The sequence below is a fragment of the Cyprinus carpio genome, chromosome B2 (genome assembly GCF_018340385.1).
Source record: "Cyprinus carpio isolate SPL01 chromosome B2, ASM1834038v1, whole genome shotgun sequence".
Classification (NCBI taxonomy): domain Eukaryota; kingdom Metazoa; phylum Chordata; class Actinopteri; order Cypriniformes; family Cyprinidae; genus Cyprinus; species Cyprinus carpio.
This window is the reverse complement of record NC_056598.1, coordinates 24,211,658-24,231,623: the sequence shown is the minus strand read 5'-3', so window position 1 is coordinate 24,231,623 and position 19,966 is coordinate 24,211,658. Positions and strand designations below refer to the sequence as shown.

At 36.9% G+C, this 19,966-nt stretch overlaps 1 pseudogene; it reads right to left on the bottom strand.

Annotated features, from left to right (window-relative positions):
• Positions 1-7,493: 7,493 nt before the first annotated feature.
• On the bottom strand, positions 7,494-18,446 carry LOC109069538 (annotated as a pseudogene).
• Between the last annotated feature and the right edge of the window lie 1,520 nt (positions 18,447-19,966).

The following is a 19,966-nucleotide window of genomic DNA, read 5'->3' as shown; positions in this document are numbered from 1 at the left end:
CTCTTTTGTCACCATTTAACTTCATCCTAAAAAAACACACAACTTTGCTTTCTCTTTCCCTAAACTCTGCCTGTTTAGCTTTTACTAATCTGAACAAAGCCTGAAGCTTTGTATTACGAGCACTTCCTGTTAATTTGCCACTTTATGATGAATAGCTTGTATTCCTCAATTGTAATGTGCTTTGGATAAAAGCTATATGAGTGAAAGTAAATGTTTTTTATTTTAATTTTTTTTTGCACTATATATTAGGCAAGTATTTGATTTCGGACACACAGACTATTGGATGAGAACTGAACTGAACTGTCCTTAGTTTTAACATCAGTTCAAGCCCGAAAGGGGAACAGAGTCGCATGAGAGACACAGTGATGAAGCTCCTATGTGTATTCAGTACACAGGCCACAGACGGTTACGACAGCTGACTCCACTGTGTGACCCGGTTTTTCTCGCGCTCTCTCACACGCGTGTATGTGTATGTGCATACACATACACACACGACATGCAAAACTCTGCATTTGAACAGTCAATAGCAAATACTTAAACTAATAACAAAACATACTTACAGTAGCTGATTCAGAAGCGACAGATTGTCGTAGCAAATCAGAGTTACCTCCTCTCCTAGGTTCACAAAACGGTTGTCCATAAAATGCGTTGCTGTTCTGTTCTTAAAGCTTCCTAAATGCATCTACTTTGGGAAGGCCAAATGAAGTGCTTTTGCTTTCGCCTAGATACACACAGCATCTCCCTCACATGGCTGCTTCAACACTAACTGCGGTTACTGAAACCACGCCTTCTTTCTTTGCGTGAACATTTGGGCGGCATTACGCAAATATTTCCACATCGTGACGTAGACATGTGGGGGCGTGTTTGAATGAGCTGTTTTAGGGGGATTCTTAACTTTAATAAAGAATATCTATTTGGATTTGAGACTTTAGTCTTTGCAACTTCAGGGATCTTATCTATGCACAATCAGCTTGTTACACTCCAAAGAGAAAGGAAAACTTGAAATCGCATCATATGACCCCTTTAATCAACTCTCCTGTCTGATTTGTTTGTTGGACAAGATGGCTGATTTGCTGTTATGATTGGTCAGATCGTCTGTCAATCAAGCTCTCACGCTGAATGTATGAGTTGTATAACTCCACCATAAAAATACTTTATCATTTAAAAAATACTGTGTTATTTACCTGTTTAGTGTATTATTGCTGTTATATAAATAAGTAAATAAATACATAACATAGTCATATTGTATATTTGGGCGGTGGGCTGCAAATCCATAACTGTAAGTGGGCAGTGATTCTGGCCATGCTCATAAAGGTCTCAAACATGATTTCCTGATGAATATGTTTAATTTTTTAACAAACCATGTAAAATTGCTAATGCAAATAAATAAATACGTATTTGAAGCCAGAGGAAATGTTTATTTTTTTTTATTGAACTTGCCCTGTATGGCACTATTATTAGCTTTCTCCTTTTTGTCCTTCGACTATTTAAAATCATCAAACAAAAAAGTCATCACCATTTGCCTTTTTTTTAAATCAATATATATATATATATATGTATGTATATATATATATATATATATATATATATATATATATATATATATTTTATATATATTATTTTATATATATATATTGATTAAAAAAAAATTTAGTTAAAAGATGTGTATTTTGGAAGCAGCTGTTATTTGATTAATATAACATTAAATGAAATTATGCACATATACACAGATCACGTGGGCAGGCATTAGTTTAAGAGCATCATCTGTTAACCATTTTATATGATAATATTCAGCAAGAAAACAGATAAAAGTCAGCACACCTAGGCTCCACAAATGTAATAACAGACTATCACATATTTGACATTTTGAGCATGCAGGCTCTTTATCAGACTGATCAGTCTGCGGTGCTTGAAGCCTCACCTATGTGATATTTGTATTTTTGGAGACTAGGTGTGCCGACTTTTTTCTATTTTCATGATCAGTATTTTCTTGTTGAGCATTCTGTTTGAGGTTTTCCATGGATGATGACATCACTCTTCTCTGCTTTATAGATTGATTGAACTTGTTAATTAAATCTACAGTTATTTAACCAAACTGAATCAACAATGAACTGACTTCAACTTAATTGAATTTTTACTATTGTCTTTTTTAGAGCTGCTTTACAGTATTTAATTTTGTTTGCATCACTTGAATCATTATTTTCCTGTAAAGTTGCTTTGAAACAATCTATATTGTATAATGCTCTGCATGAATATTTTTTTTTTTTTTTGATGTAAGCATTACATTCTTTAAACAATCATTAAACTGCATCAGATAAAATATCTTTATTTAACTTGTAGGTTCAGACATTTCAAAGCTTCTGTCGTCACAAACTTATTTTATTCCCTTTCCCAGTTTTGGAGTCAATCTGACTCCCATCTTCAGCCTTAGATACTGATGGAACGATTTTCTTGTGTCCATTTATTTATTTAGTCATTCATTTATTTACTAAAAACAAGGGAAAGGATTTAGGATGAAAAAAACGTGTGTACACTGCACATCTGGCCAAGTAATGACATCATAAATGTATAGGCCAAACCAGAAGGCTTCTTTTCCCATAGGTGTTCTCAGGAATTGCATACTGGTTTTCTACTTTGTGTAAAATAAGGTCTGTGGTGAACATATCTTGAAGAGACTTTTCTTCCAAAACTACACAGTCATACTGCAAAATGAAGTCTGTTTTTTTTTTTTTTCAATGTAACTGAGTTGTTATTGTATCTAAGAACTTAAGTAGCACTCTAATCATTGTAGTTGTAGTCCATGGCACAAATTTACCATATAACTTTATTTTAGTTGTATTTTAGCATTTTTTAAAAACACATTACTGAAGTATACAGATGATGTTATTTATTTTTTTTAGTAGTAATAGTAGTGGTTAAACTATTTTAATACCAAGAAGGTGATTTATGACATTTTTAAAGCATTTCAGTTATATTATTTTGTGGTTCCTAGGATATTTTTAAATTCTACTGTAAACTAACTCCAACCAAAAGGCATAGTTTAAAAGTGCTTGGACTTTGGCTTTGGAAGTTTTCTCTTTTAAAGTCTTATAAAGAATTATCTTGTCAGCATGACTGCTTACTAGCTCTTGCTGACTTTAAACTCCAAAACAGTAATGTGCTCCCACATACTGTACATTACTGATCCATTAGGTTATTTCTCAGTACCCCAAATTTTCTCAGCCAAGGATATATTGGCATATGAAAGTCATGGGCTAGGAGGTGAGGAATGTTCAAGGATGAAAGGAACCTACGACATCACCAGACAGTGATGTCTTCAGCATAGATAAGGAGTGAGGAGGTATTTGCAAAGGCATGCACAATACACGTGGCCAGTACTTTGCCCCTTAACTGAGAACTAAATGCAGGTTTCAGTTCTCACATTAACTAGCATGTTCATAACGAGCTGTACAAGACACAATCAGCTTGAATCAAGAAATATTTATTATATTTCACAGAAAACTGCAGTCACTACATTCAGCATAGGGATGTAGAAATAAATAGCACAGAGTTTCTTCCATCTGATAACAAGCAAACAAAAACAAAACGTGAACAAAAGCTGTCACTGGGGCGGTACCTTTTCAAAAGGTACACTTTTGTATCTAAAACGTCCATATCGGTACCTTAAAGATACATATAAGTATGATAAGTATGTGGGGACATTTGGTCCACACAATGAAGCATAAAGAAGTACACATAGACAAACACACACACCTGATATTAGAGTCTGATAAAAATGTCTTTTTTGAATACTTGACAGGTGTCTGAAGAAGCCAACGAGAAACTCGGTAAGTTTTTTCATTTTCAGCCGTTAGGATATTTCTCGTTGGCTTCTTCAGACACCTGTCAAGTATTCAAAAAATACATTTTTAATATCAGGCTCTGCAACATATTCGCAGCTGTACAGCTTTTCATAAAAGCAAACTGCTCTCTTTCTTATATCAGTGGGATCAGATAGTAATGTGACCATTAGAGCGCGACTGTCAGTCAGATGCAAGTAAAAATGCACGCGCTCTTATTTCAGTGTTGTTGTTAATGTTGAGGTTAATAACGGCTACATTCGTAAGTGTTTGCCCAGGTTCTTTTCAAGTGCTAAATATAAAGTGTCACATTTTGTCCTATGCTAAAAAAAAAAAACGAATGGAAGCAGAGGCTAATTAAAATTGCCTGACACTGATGGCACCCAGCGCCTATAGCTGTTTATTTTGAAAAGATGATTTCTGAGAAGTCCCTGAAGCTGACTTGATCGACTTTCACTTTCAGTCTCGGCGCCGTCAGCAATGAGGGAGCGTGTCAGGGAATGGAACAAGAATGATACATTTGTTTTCAAACCTCGTTTGCTTTGCTCCGAAACAGGGACTTAATTTGTTACAATGTTGCATTTTCTTCTTGGTTCGCTTCGCGTTCACTTACCAAACTGTGTTTAAGCAGGTCACGTGAGTAAACCCGCCGAGCGAACTTGTCAATCCATCTTAAGGAATGATGCACAGGAACGTAAACAGTTGAACTCTGAACAATAAGAGGACAATAAAAGGACCGCTTATACGCACAGATGTGTGCGTCATGAGTGCGTAAGCACAGTTTCAGTAAGCAGAGATAAGCACAGTGTGTGATTTACCAGGTTGTACTTATATGTGCAACACTGTGTGCTATCTACTTTTAAGAATACTTATACTTTTAAGAAAATTATACACATGATGCATACAGCTTTAAGATACCACCTACATTAAAGTTTTTAAATATACTTTTATAGTAATAATTTCACACATTCAATCCTAAAATTGATGTAGAAACAACATAAAGACAGTATATTTTTAATATTTGTTTAATGACATCTTTTTATCACTGAAGACCAGTATCACTGAGACCAATACTACTGATGTCTCTTGTTTTCTTTTTCCTATATTTAACTATTGACTATAGCCATTCAATATTACAGTATATAATTGAGAGCTATCAATTTAAAAAAATTTTTTTTTTTTAATTTCAACTTCTAATTTAAGTGAACTTAAAACAGTCTTCCTTTAGGGTTGGGTTAGGGGAACAAGTAGCCTTCGCCCACAAACACAGACACACACACGCCCACACACGCGCACACACACAACAGAATATAGAAACATTTTAACAAACGTAAATAGTGTAATTCATAAACTACTACATTTGTTTGGCTAGTAAAAGAGCAGCAAAACGTTAAATTATATCCATATTTGAATCAATATACGACCACCAACTCAATCACCTCAAATTCATATGGAGGAAGATGTCTAGAGTAGACCTCCTGTCTGATAGTTTTCGCGTGACGTCACACCCTTAAAGGAACGCCCACCTGGAGGGCAGAACAAGGCTTCCCTTTACTGACCACCAGTTATTTTTAAAGTGAAAGTGAAGAGACGTGTGGCCAAGTATGGTGACTCATACTCAGAATTTGTGGTCTGCATTTAACCCATCCAAGTGCCACACACAGCAGTGAACACACACCCGGAGCAGTGAGCAGCCAATGTGGCGGCACCCGGGGAGCAGTTTAGAGTTCGGGGCCTTGCACAAGGGTCTCAGCAATGGTCTAACCTCAGTCGTGGTATTGAAGGTGGAGAGAGTGCTAGATATTTACTCACCCCACTGACAATCCCTGCCGGACCTGAGATTCGAACCCACGACCTTCGGGTTAGTCCGACTCTCTATCTATTAGGCCTACATTAGTAGTAATGTAGTAAGACAGTGATATTTAAAGGCCAAAATCAGTATGCACTTTATTGATGATGCAGACTTAGTCCAGGCAAGCAGAAGAACCCAGAATATGAACGTAATGTGCAAAGTTTAATATTAAATGTTTCCCCATAGAAAAACATTATAAAGAAGACGCGTAACCATTTAGCACATTGCATTCATGTTATCATGTTCATGTTAGCATAATTACCCCTTCCATGCAAATCACTGCTACATCACAAATTGATTTATTCATATAGCTTACAAGACACAAAGTAGTTTTTTTAAGTAGTTTTAGTAAATTGTGTTTTGCGTGTTAAAGAGAAGTGTCCAAATTCACATACTAAGTGTACTGTATACTGTGTAATAAAAGTATGTACTATGTTGCTGGTGGTGGGAAAATCCATAGATTGTAGCATGTAGTAAGGCATACAAGTATGCAAGTGTTTAGAAGACCTCTGTTTCACATTCTGTCACACTGCCTTTGTTTTGGTGTAAGCATTGCATTCTTTTAACAATCATTTAATGTTAAAACATCATTATTTAACTTACAGATTCATACATTTCAAACTCCTTTTATTCTTTTCCCCATTTTTGACTCCTGAATTAAGCCTTAGAAAGTGATTGAATTAATTTCCTGTCTCCATTTATTTATTTATTTTTAACTAAGAACAGGATACAATGGCCATATGTACATATCAAATTTTGCCATCTTTATGTAGTGACATGAATTCATAGACCAAACCAGAAGGCCTCTAAGAAGTGTTCAGGAACTTCCTATTGGTTTTAGAATTGGGTTTTTTAATTTGTGTAAAATAAGGTCTTTGGTGAACATTACTTGAAGAAAATGTTCTACAAAAAATACATGGTCGCACCACTAGGAAGCTGATATGTAAGCACTTCAATGGTTGTCCAGTTTATCACGTGCATCTTAGTTGTTGTAGTCCTTACACTGTTGGCAAGGTTTTGCCACCCAACTATTTTGGTTGTATTTGAGCATTTTTAGAGATATTCATATATACAGATTACATTACTTTAAAGGGGTCATCAGATGTAAAATTCACTTCTGTTGTTGTTTGGACATAAATGTGTGTTGTTAGTGTGTGTAAACATCCATCCTATAATGATAAAAATCCACCCAGTGTTTTTTTTTTTTTAATCCCTATTTTAAAACCCCCTTTTTCAAATCAGGCTGTTCTGAGATTCCTGTCAGAATGACGTAGTTCTGCACAGGCCCCTCCCATGATAGTTGATTGACAAGGGCGTCTTACCTTGGACCCACCCTTAGTGAGCTGTGAGCTGTTCGCCATTGTGTCGACTCCGGTGCAGGGGAAGACAAGAACATCTCCGATTAAGTGATTGAGGTGTTTTGTTGTTGGATGTAATAATGAACATAAGAGTCGTAATTTATTCCCGATACCTGAGCCGCTGAAGACGCAGAGGATTAACTTACTTTAGTTTTGAAGGGAATGCGCCGATCCCTGATCTGCCTAAAGGATTTTATGTTCGTACGAATCATTCGTGATCGAGCCTAATCTACAAAAGAAGTGAGTATAAATTTTTTTTTTATTAATCTTTGCAAATCGCCTTTCCTAATATGTGCTAGTTAGCAGCAAGCAGAGCTCATTAGCATTTAAAGCAACATGGATTAAAAACAGCTTGCGAAAAATAAAACTCATTTTGACAGGGTAAAAAAGGTTTTGATGACTCCTTTGAAAACTAAAAAACATTGTCATGTATACACAATCAGCCTCAATCAAAAGAAGTGTTTATTACATTTAAAAGAAAAATGCAGTCACCACATCTAGCTTATAAGGATATCAAAATATTTTTTCCATCTGATTACAAGCAAACGAAAAAAGTGAATACACTCTAACTCAGCTTAAGAACATTTGATCTGTAAACTAAACCTTTAAACACACAGAAAGTACAACACTACTGTTTTATGTCAAAGTTGTTACTGGACATAGATATCAGCCATAATTTGGCAACATGTCATGGCCTAATTACTGGAAGGTTCCCAGGAAGATTTACATCAAGATTCACTGATTTTGTAAATCATTTTAACACTACATGGAAGGCGGCAGTCACTCTCATAACAGCAGTTTTGTTCATAACTCATAACAAATGGTGCTCGCTTGTCAGTTAATATGGCATATAATATGAGAACAAACTATATATATATATACATACACGCATGTATGTATATGTTAAGTATGTCAATAATGTATGTCCATTTTCAAAACAGTTTTGAAATCAAGGACAGACCAACACCAGCTAATTTAGGAACGAAACCTGGCAACAAAAAAGTTGCTGCAGTGCCGATACCATCCAAAACTGTGCTCATCGTGGAGCGTTGGGACGTCTCCTGTTTATTCATGTCTGATTTTAAACTGTCAATCTCACGCTGCATCCGGGCAGCCTCCTGCTGAAAGCCCTGCTGTAGAAGAGCTTCTCTTTCCTGCAACACAAACAGCAACTGAATTAAGAAAGTCTACTCATAAACTTGACCATAAACAGTGTTATATTTATATTCCAAAAACAGTACAATACAATAAACCTTGAGTATTAACAAAGACTACAGAATACCCAAGACATGTCACTCGTATAGTTTTAAATGGGGAAAAATGCAACACTCAATATGGCCGCTCAATCACAGGAAGCCCTGCCTTCTGAATGAAAGAGCCAACTGCTAATCGGTAAAGTCAGCGAGTCACTGCAGCTGCCTAGAAGTCCCGGTTGCTATAGAAACAGTCAGCGCTCTTAGGACCGTGCATGCGCACTGGCTGATCTAGCCTAAGAAATTGGCTTTTTATAACGCTATTTGAGCAAAAGTAACAACATTTATGACACAGTTGTTGTCAGATTTCTTTAGTGATTTAAAATATGAAATTTAGTCCTTAGCTTAGTGAACAGTTTTTTAGAATTTGATGTTTCCCCATTCAAAGAGATAGGAGCTGCACTTGCATGCCCGAGAGGCGTTCCAAAGATGGCCGCTGAGTGACACGATTTTTCTCAAAGAGACTTTGGAATTAAGCAATGAATTCTAAAAAGCCAAACATGTACAGATTCCATTGGTATTACAGACTTTATGTACTCCTTTAAGCACAGCATTAAACGTGACTTTTTTTTCTGTTTTCTTTTTTTTTCTCTATCCTGCTTTACCTTCAATTTTGCTTCTAGGACTCGTTCATTGTCTCTGCTGATCCTTTCCTGCTCTCTCTCCATCTGATGAATGATCTGCTTCACATGCTCATCGTGGGTTCTCTGCATGTCTTTAAATGCCTGCTCCTGTAACTGGTTCTGTTCCTCTAGACCTTTTTGCCGCTGCTTCATAATTTCATTCTTTAGTCTTTGCACTGTATTGAAAAACGTCACGTCACGTCACGTCACTTTCATAAAGCAAAGGTTTGACAATATACAAAACAGGTATTTAGTAATGAAAGCCTGAGTTACAGCTACATAACAGTACAGGTCCTTCTCAAAAAATTAGCATATTGTGAAAAAGTCCATTATTTTCCATAATGTAATGATAAAAATGAAACTTTCATATATTTTAGATTCATTGCACACCAACTGAAATATTTCAGATCTTTAATTGTTTTAATACTGATGATTTTGGCATACAGCTCATGAAAACCCAAAATTCCTATCTCAAAAAAAAATAGCATATTTCATCCGACCAATAAAATAAAAAGTGTTTTTAATACAAAAAAAAGTCAACCTTCAAATAATTATGTTCAGTTATGCACTCAATACATGGTCGGGAATCCTTTTGCAGAAATGACTGCTTCAATGCGGCGTGGCATGGAGGCAATCAGCCTGTGGCACTGCTGAGGTGTTATGGAGGCCCAGGATGCTTCGATAGCGGCCTTAAGCTCATCCAGAGTGTTGGGTCTTGCGTCTCTCAACTTTCTCTTCACAATATCCCACAGATTCTCTATGGGGTTCAGGTCAGGAGAGTTGGCAGGCCAATTGAGCACAGTAATACCATGGTCAGTAAACCATTTACCAGTGGTTTTGGCACTGTGAGCAGGTGCCAGGTCGTGCTGAAAAACGAAATCTTCATCTCCATAAAGCTTTTCAGCAGATGGAAGCATGAAGTGCTCCAAAATCTCCTGATAGCTAGCTGCATTGACCCTGCCCTTGATAAAACACAGTGGACCAACACCAGCAGCTGTCATGGCACCCCAGACCATCACTGACTGTGGGTACTTGACACTGGACTTCAGGCATTTTGGCATTTCCTTCTCCCCAGTCTTCCTCCAGACTCTGGCACCTTGATTTCCGAATGACATGCAAAATTTGCTTTCATCCGAAAAAAGTCCCTTGGACCACTGAGCAACAGTCCAGTGCTGCTTCTCTGTAGCCCAGGTCAGGCGCTTCTGCCGCTGTGTTTCTGGTTCAAAAGCACACGCCTGTGCACGTTGGCTCTGGATGTTTCTACTCCAGACTCAGTCCACTGCTTCCGCAGGTCCCCCAAGGTCTAGAATCGGTCCTTCTCCACAATCCTCCTCAGGGTCCGGTCACCTCTTCTCGTTGTGCAGCGTTTTTTGCCACACTTTTTCCTTCCCACAGACTTCCCACTGAGGTGCCTTGATACAGCACTCTGGGAACAGCCTATTCGTTCAGAAATTTCTTTCTGTGTCTTACCCTCTCGCTTGAGGGTGTCAATGATGGCCTTCTGGACAGCAGTCAGGTCGGCAGTCTTATCCATGATTGCGGTTTTGAGTAAAGAACCAGGCTGGGAGTTTTTAAAAGCCTCAGGAAACTTTTGCAGGTGTTTAGAGTTAATTAGTTGATTCAGATGATTAGGTTAATAGCTCGTTTAGAGAACCTTTTCATGATATGCTAATTTTTTGAGATTGAGGTTTTCATGAGCTGCATGCCAAAATCATCAGTATTAAAACAATAAAAGACCTGAAATATTTCAGTTGGTGTGCAATGAATCTAAAATATATGAAAGTTTAATTTTTATCATTACATTATGGAAAATAATGAACTTTTATCACAATATGCAAATTTTTTGAGAAGGACCTGTATATTGAAGGGTTAGTTCATCCAAAAATGAAAATTAGCCCATAAATTACTCGCCCTCAAGTCATCCTAGGTGTATATGACTTTCTTCTTTCAGACGAATCCAGTCAGAGTTATATTAAAAACTGTCTTTGATCTTTCAAGTTGTTTAATGACACGTAGTGGGTGTTGCAGTGCATCAATCCAAAAGAAGCGCCCTTCTCACACAGCTCCGGGGATGGGGGTGGGGGGTTTCCTGATGCGTTTTTGTAAGAAAAATATCAATATTCAAAACATAATAACTTCGATGTAAGCTTGCGCCAACAGATGGGCTGATGACGTATGAACAGGAGCAAAGGAAGCAGAGTTTCCTTACTTTAGCAAACCAAAACCAGTCTCCTCATGGCTTATATCGAAATCCTCTGACATTCTTCTTTACAAATCCTCTTTTTATGCTTCTAATTTGTGACCGTTGTTTTGTTTTGATCTCTCCCCAGCGCTTCCGGGTTTGTCACTTCTGAGTGGTGCATGCACAAAGCCGACCTCCATACGTCATCCGCCCGGAACTGCTTCCGTGTACGACAGTAAGCGCAAGCCAAATTAAACTGTTTATCATGTTTTAAATATGGTTATTTTTCTTACAAAAACGCATTGATTTGCTACAGGAGAACTTTGTTCACCCCCGGAGCTGTGTGAGAAACTTTTAACTAAGAATTGGAGCTTTTTATTTCACTTCTTTTGGACTGATGCACTGCAACACCCGCTGACTGTCATTACACAGCTTGAAAGATCAAAGACAATTTTTAATATAACTCAGACTGGATTCGTCTATAAGAAAAAAGTCAGATACACCTAGGATGACTTGAGGGTGAGTAGTTTATGGGCTAATTTTCATAATTGGATGAACTAACCCTTTGATCACAAAATCTGTTTGTTACTCTTCTGTGCTCTCATTTAAGTCCTTGTACTGTCTTGTGTATCATTGAGAGCCTTGATTGATAGATAAGTGTGGAGCTGATTTAAATTATACCCTCATTCTCCTGTTCCGCTGCACTGAGAGACTGGTCAGCTTAAATAATCCCATGATTTACCCTCAGTCCATCCTAGGTGTACGTACTCAACACTTCTTCACTCTGTGGGGAAAAACATATTTATAATCATTTAAAATATCAATGGAAGTTTTGTTGTGATTGCAACAAATCATAATTAAAAAAAGGGTTTGCCCAAATATATCAACATTTTTACATCACCCTCATCTCATGAAAAACCAACATGGTGTTAATTTTTCCATAAGGAATGTTGATGCTGCTATTTTCCATAAAATAAAAGTTCGTAGTTACCATGGCTGTCAAGCTTGAAAATAAAAACATTTAAAGTACCATAAAACCATTAAAGTACCATAAAAGTTGCCCAGATTACTTGTGTACTATATCAATTATCTTCTGAAGCCATATCTTATTACTGTCATCAGATAACTTGGAATAAAGCATATTAGTCCATTAGTCGTTCATGGTGGTGTTGTTGTGGTTGTTGTTCTTTTTTTTTTTTCAAGGTTTCAAGTTTGACAGCCCTGATCATTATAAACTGTTTTTTGGATAAAAAGAAATATGTACAATTTTTGTTTTGTGCTTTAAGGAAAATAACAACAGCACACAGATTTTTATGTTTTAGTTTCATGACTGTTATCACATCAGCATTAAAGATGTTTATCAGAGCTGCTAGATGCTGTTGTGACCTTCCAGAACAATTAAACGTGAGCAAAGCATGCATGTTTGAACTTTACCATTATTTGTGAGTGTGTTCTTGCTCTGTAGTCATTGGTCAGATGTCTGAGTGTGTCCCTGTACTGTTGGTATCCTCCAGGTTTTAAGTATGATCCGTTAGAAATGTTTTTTTCCAGCTTATCAAACACCTCACGCAGAACCTCCTCACATTGCATGCGAGACGCGTCATGATTCTGCTGGCACATATCTTGATATTCATTATGAATCTTTCCCTAAATAATGAGAAGACGACAGAATATTGTACATGGATTGAATCTCCATTACTTGAATCACTATCATCAAGACAAGAGTAGTTCAATTTTTAAAGGTTCATGCATTTAAATACTTTAATTAAATGTTTTCATTACACTACACATGCATAAATGCATAATATGTAAACCATTTGATCATTCAGTTAAATTAAATGAAAATTTGTAAAACATGCTGCAATATTTTTTGTGTGTATTTGTGCATACTTTTTTTACATAATGCAAATTTTGCAAAAGAAAAGATGTCTCTGATAGTTCTTTTTGAGGTTTCTGTTGAGAAATGGTCACAGCATTTTGTAAATAAATGTGTCCAGTTCAGTTCAATTTATCGACTTGCATTTCTGAAGGTTTTTTTTAAGTTGATCTCTAAGTAGTTTCCCTGTTTGTCCCTAATTGTGTTTGGTCTGTATGCAGAAAGTACTTTACCATGAGCTCTTGATGGTATGTCTGGTCATTGTCATTGAAGGACATGGTGATGAAAACTTCAATGGCCTTCTTCTCTACATCTGTGTGGATGTCAGACAGCTCTTCTGGGCGCATTGGAAGCTGAACCATGCCGAGCATCTCTGTCATGTAGAACTGGAGGGCCTCCTCCACTGCACGGACGTTCTGGATCTTAGCCAGAGACACCACTGCGTTCTCCAGACACGGAACATTCCCGCTGCGGATTGCCTCTACATAAACCTCAGCAAGATTACCCAGAGCTGTCAGGAAACACAACTCCATAGTTCAGTCAAATGTATGTTCTTTTATACACAGTCCACTAATCATTGGTTCTTAGAAGAGATTCAGAACTGTCAAATGTTTTCTCTTTAAGGGATTTTGTGAAGGCACACACCTGTTCCAGTAAGTGTACAGCCTCCAGTGACTGTTTTTGGTTCTGCATTGTTGTAGACATAACAGCAGAAGTTGTTTGCCTGCTCAAGGAACTCTGACTCCAGCTCTTCCTCAGTCAACTGCTCCATTCTCCTCATGTTTTGCGTACTAGCAGGCCGAGGGAACACAAAGCACTTCCTCACCGCAAAGAATTGCCGCAAACAATTACGGGGCAGGTTAAACTGCGCAGTCTGAGGTGAGCTACCTAAAATAAGATAATTATGAAATCATAACATATACTGAATATATTATGAGTGCTAATTTACTGAATGTAATGGACACTTTTATGTTATATGAAATACTGCTCTTTTTGAAATGTTAAAATTAATTTTTGTATCCTGTTTTAAGTTTTAGTAGGCCATTTATAGGTTGATTGGCACTTTTGAGCTTTCAACGTTGCTGTTTTCTTTTAGCAACCCATCTATCAGCATTGGCTTAGCTCTATTAGTTTGAAGTCAGAAATCAGTTTTGAAAGCTTGTTGTTTCTGCATTTTTGACTAAAGACTTTGATGCTTTTAAAGACGACAAAAATTGTCTGTGATGGCACATATACCTGTTAGTAATAGAATATGTTGTGTATGTGTTTAATGTCAACTCTTTATCTCACCTGTTTTAGGTTTCAATGCACCCTCCAGATACTCATCTGATGTTATTAGTTTATCTCCCCTTTTCAGTTCCAAAGTAAAGTCACGAACAGCCCAGACAAACGATGGAAAAACTCGCATGAAATCTGCAGACTCTTCCTCATGTTGACCTACTTTTGCCTTCACACGAATGTTCTCTGTCAGCTCTGTAACATAGCTACATTCAGCACTGTTCAGGAGGAATAACACTGGTACCATTTATTAACTGTGTTTATTAACTGGTAACTCTGAATACATTGTGTGTGTGTGTGTGTGTGTGTGTGTGTGAGAGAGAGAGAAGGATACTGCAGCTTTTCCAGTGCCGTGTTGTCAATGACTCCTAAGCTGTTGTACACTAGAGTGCTGCTGAGAAGAACAGCCAGACAGAAGATCCATGTATCGTGTTTCTCATCCCCCTGAAATAGTAAAAGTATGTGTGAGTGCCAGTAAGTGACCACTTATTTACATTTAACAGCAAAAGGCCATGTAAAGGCCAAATAATTCTGTGCAGTGAATCTTGTCATCTGGTGATTAATTAAATGACAGTGAAAGCATAAGGTGATGTTAGATTTTATTGCTATATAGAGATAGATAACATTGCTACAGATGCTTTGTGGTTTTCCTATTCACCTTCTCCACGTCCCCAAGTCCCTCTGTGTCCAGCAGTACAAGAGTGTGTCCTTTTTTATTAGGGTGAGGGACACACCACATCCAGATGCCTTTGGTCTTTGATTCAATAGTGCTGCCCAGAGCAAAGCCTGAGACAATCAAATTATTAAAGTCAATGACAAATGTGACCCTGGACCACCAAACCAGTCATAAGTAGCACGGGTGACTGCAATAGTCAACAATACATGGTATGGGTCAAAATTATTGATTTTTGTTTTATGCCAAAAATCATTAGGATATTAATTAAAGATCATGTTCCATGAAGATATTTTGGAAATTTCCTAACTTAAATATATCAAAACTTAATTTGTGATTAGTAATATGCATTGCTAAGTACTTCATTTGGGCAACTTTAAAGGCGTTTTTCTCAATATTTCATTTTTTTTTTGCCCCTTCACATTCCAGATTTTCAAATAGTTGTATCTCAGCCAAATATTGTTCTATCCTAACAAACCATACATCAATGGAAAGCTTATTTATTCAGATTTCAGATTATGTATAAATCTTTATTTTAAAAAAAATTATTTGTGGTCCATTGTCACAAATACAGATGCCCAAAATGACAAACAAATCTTTTATAAGTCTAGATGCCAATCCAGAACTGAAAAAAAAATTAATCTTTGTATTCATGTCGGTTTTCTCTGAAAAACATATACTATTTCTAAGAAAAGTGACTCTGCAACATCCTCTCTGTGACATTACTCTTTGATGATTGTCACATGTGATTGCGAACCACATAATATGGTTTCCTGCATGTTTGGTAACATAACCTGACAAACGTTTTCAGAATATAAATAAAATTTTCTCTATTTCTTGCTCTCTTTAAGAAATAATGATAACAATGATGCCAAAACTGCTAAATGATTTCACCCTTCTAGAGGTGTGCTTATTTTTTTTATTGATGGTTTGGCAAATATGCCAATTACCTTGGACATACATCAGCACTTAGTGGTGAAAATGCAGCATTTTTAGTTACCCATGCCGTTACTGAAGTACTTTACTCAGTCGGTCATGATTCTGTAAGCGGCAATGTCAGATAATGAGTTACTGAGATAAAGTGAGTATTGTTCGCTACCTTATGTAATCTCAACCACTCCAAGTAAAATAAAACAGTTTTATTGGGCAGTTGTTATGACTGTGAATGACTGTAAACATCAAGTCTCTTTATGTGTATGTATCATTTGTGTCTTTATGTGTAAAATATTTGTAATGAGAGAAAAATTTAATGAGTACACATATAATTAAAACTTTTTTCTTCATTACCATCTCAGGATAGTTATACCATGTTTACTTTATGCCCCATAAAAATTAAACTACTTTTTACATTTACATCTTTCAGTAAATTAGTTTTTGAGTACAAAATGAGCATCAGAGACACTTTATTAAAATGATTATTATTATTATTATTAATTGATATTTATTGTTTACATGTATGAAATTATCACATTTTAGTGCAGTTACTGTTTTGTACATACCAATATTTTAGACACCTTCAACATTTTTCAAATTATCACAGTTTATTCGCTATAGTTTCGAAAATGGTAATATGATAAGAACTCAGAGTTTGTTCAACGGTCCAAAAGTAATCAAATAAAGTGCACGCATCCATTATAAAACGTGCCTCACATGGTTCCTGGGATGAATAAAGGCCTTCTATAGCGAATCGGTGCTTTTTTTGTAAGAAAAATATCCATATTTAAAATGTTATAAATACTTTTTTCTCACTTCTGCTGACTGTCAAACGTGCAAGCCGTTCTGGCAGATGACGTAGGATGTACGCGTCGCACACGTGCTGGTGATTAGTGACGAATGCCTAAGCACGAAGGAGAGACAACAAAACGCCGGTCACGAATTAGAAATACAAAGCGAGGATTTGTAAAGAAGAATGTAGGAGGATGTCAATATAAGCCAAGAGGAGATTGGTTTTCCTTTGCTAAAGTAAGAAAACGTTGCTTCCTTTGCTCCTGTAAACAAATTGCAAGACTAGCATATCTCACAGACACGTGCCCCATGCATACGTCCTACGTCATCCGCCCCGGAACGGCTTGCATGTATGACAGTCAGCAGAAGTGAGAAAAAAGTATTCATAACATTTTAAATATATATATATATATATATATATATATATATATATATATATATACACACACACACCTAGTATGACTTGAGGGTGAGTAAAACATCGGCTAATTAAAATTTTTGGGCGAACTAACCGTTTAATGCTTTCTTCAATCTGTGGTGTAAAAAGGTTGCATTAGAAATTAAAGAAAAACACTTCAGCAAAACATGGTCAGGTCAAAGTGTCTGAATAATTCTGAGATGGTCCTCACTGCAGAACACAAGATCCAGCCTAACATATACCTAAACCTACCCATCTCCACACCCTAGATATGGATCCAACCACGCACCCTGGATCTTGTGTTCTGCAGTAAGGGGCTACTGATAATTCTTGGTCACAATTTTTTATCAGTTTTACTGGTAGTCCACTGTATGAAGATTTTTTGGGTATAATATGTCAAAGTTTACTTTATTTTGCTATCCTCACTTACATAAATTAACTATAGTGTCCTGCACCCACAAGTAAAAAATATCAAATATTAGGGTATATCTGGTGTCTGTCTGAATAATTTTTGGTTTGACTGTATTCAGTTATCGTAACCTCATTATCATATCAGCATGCACCGCACATGAGAAAGACTTCAAGCATTTTGTCTCACCGGACTGTTGTCCTGCCAGGCGGTTCATAAGGTAAGATTTCCCCGTACGGTAGAGTCCCACCACAGACACCACCACCACCGGCTCAGTGATCCCATCCAGAATGTCTTTGGCCTCTTTTCTCACATGCAGCTTTCCTTTTTCATCGTTTTCAATGAGACACACTGGAACGGACATGAGCCTGCCACACGCCATAACTCTGCAAAAGAGAAAAACAACAAACAAGTCAATAGCCAGTAATTCCATAATTACACATAGAAACAACAACAACAAAAAATGTATATAATAAAAATTAAACTTAAATTTGAATACATAACTGAAAGGCACATGTAACGTTAGAAAAGAAGCTAAGAAGCTGTTTATAGCCTACCGTCAGCAAAGCGATTTGTTTGAACGGCAGAAAGCATATACACACCGTTCTTAAATTTAGAACCGCACAAACCCGATCTTCCGAGGCTCCTCCCGTCTTAAATTCGTGTCTTTGTTCATAAGTTATTTGCCAGACACTCCCTGTCGGTACACTGGGAGTGAAAGTGAAAGTATGCTGGTTCAATTCGCTGAGATAACGGCGGCACCCAGCGGCTTCTCAGAAATCACCCGTATAACATAAGCAGATAAACATAGACTCTCGGTTCGGGTGACCAGACGTCCCCGTTTTCCGTGGATTGTCCCGGTTTTTGGACGGTGTGCTCTGTCCCCGTTTTACAGCACGTTAAAAACAACACGAAAATAAAAGTAAAAGCCCGAGCAGCCAGCTGGCAATCGTATGATTGTGATTATTTTAACCAACAGAGGGCGCTGCGAGCTATGTACTTGTTGGTCGCACGCAGAAAGCGCATACCCCGGGGCCTTTATTTACCTGAACTGCAGAAGGTAACGGGCTTTTATTAGAGGCAGGCCTTTATTTCTAATTCCATCTGTTTGATAAATAATTGTTTTAAATAAACCGTTTTAAATGAAAAGCGATAGCGTTCCAGTGGACAGAGATCATTAATTTTTAAAGAAATATTTGCAAAAATATCACCATATACAACAACAGCCGGAAGGGCGACAAAGCAATTTGGGTCAGAATTACGGTAATCAAACACCACCATTGTGTCAGTTTGAACCCTGTAAATGTACAGAGTGTTTATTTCAAATACAGGTACTACAGTATTGCTGGTAGATCACAATAAGAGCATAGCTATGTAAAACACATTGCTGGTTTGCAGCACACCAGTATCTGATAAACGTTACAGACGGTATCTATATAATCAGCATGAACATGACAAAAAAAAAAAACATTGTTTCCTCAGAGCTACACATAAGTTACCGGTATGAAAACAACAACAACAAATCTGAAGTAACGCTCTCTGGATAACTTTGATTAAAGTCAAAAGACAAAAGTTCTGACAGCACAGTCAATAACATTCAGCTGCAAGCAAAATCCGAACAAAATTGCTTAAAAATAACATCGTCGCAGCTTAACTTGATAAATGAAACGATGTAATTACCCATAACATAATATTTGGTGGTCAGTCCTCCTCCTCAAAATCACCATCATCAAGAAGTAAAGTTACTAAATGAGACCCGTGTTAAATTCAATGTTGCCACTGCCATCTATTGGCACCTGTACTATTACGATGAACTTGAATGCACATGTTTGGTTTTTGGCAAAATACTAATAATTTAAATTCGCACATCGTTAAAACAACAATTACAATATTATCTCAGACGATATATATCGCACACCCTGCACCACTGTCTTTTTGGCTAATTTGTGCAAAACCTTTTGCTAAACTGTCAAAGATTCATTTTAAACACCAGTGCAACGATGCAAGTATTTAGCTTACCTCTACATGCTTGCGAAGGGTTGATGTCGAGATTGTATAAGCTGTTTGGTCTCCCTAGGCAAACACAGCTTAAACTGCATAGAGCTTAAATATGGCTAGAGGTTTACTTCATTTTCTTCAAGTTCAACTTCAGCAGAATACGAAGGGGTTTCGTTTTCAGCTGGGTCTGCACCATAATAGCTGTCTTATCCGTCTGCATCGTTCTTGTGATTTTAGCGCAAGTTTCTTTCTCCTGCCCATTATTTACTGCAGTAGTTTCCAGGGATTTTTTTTTCTCAGTAATTAATGTGTTTTCAAATGTAGCGAAGTACAATACTTCAAACAAAATATACCTCAGTAAAAGTAAAATTACATATTTTAAAAATTACTTTATAAAAAGTAGAAGCACACAAAAGCTAACGTTACTCAATTACAGTAACGCGAGTAAATGTAATTCGTTACTTTCCACCTCTGGCTATAGG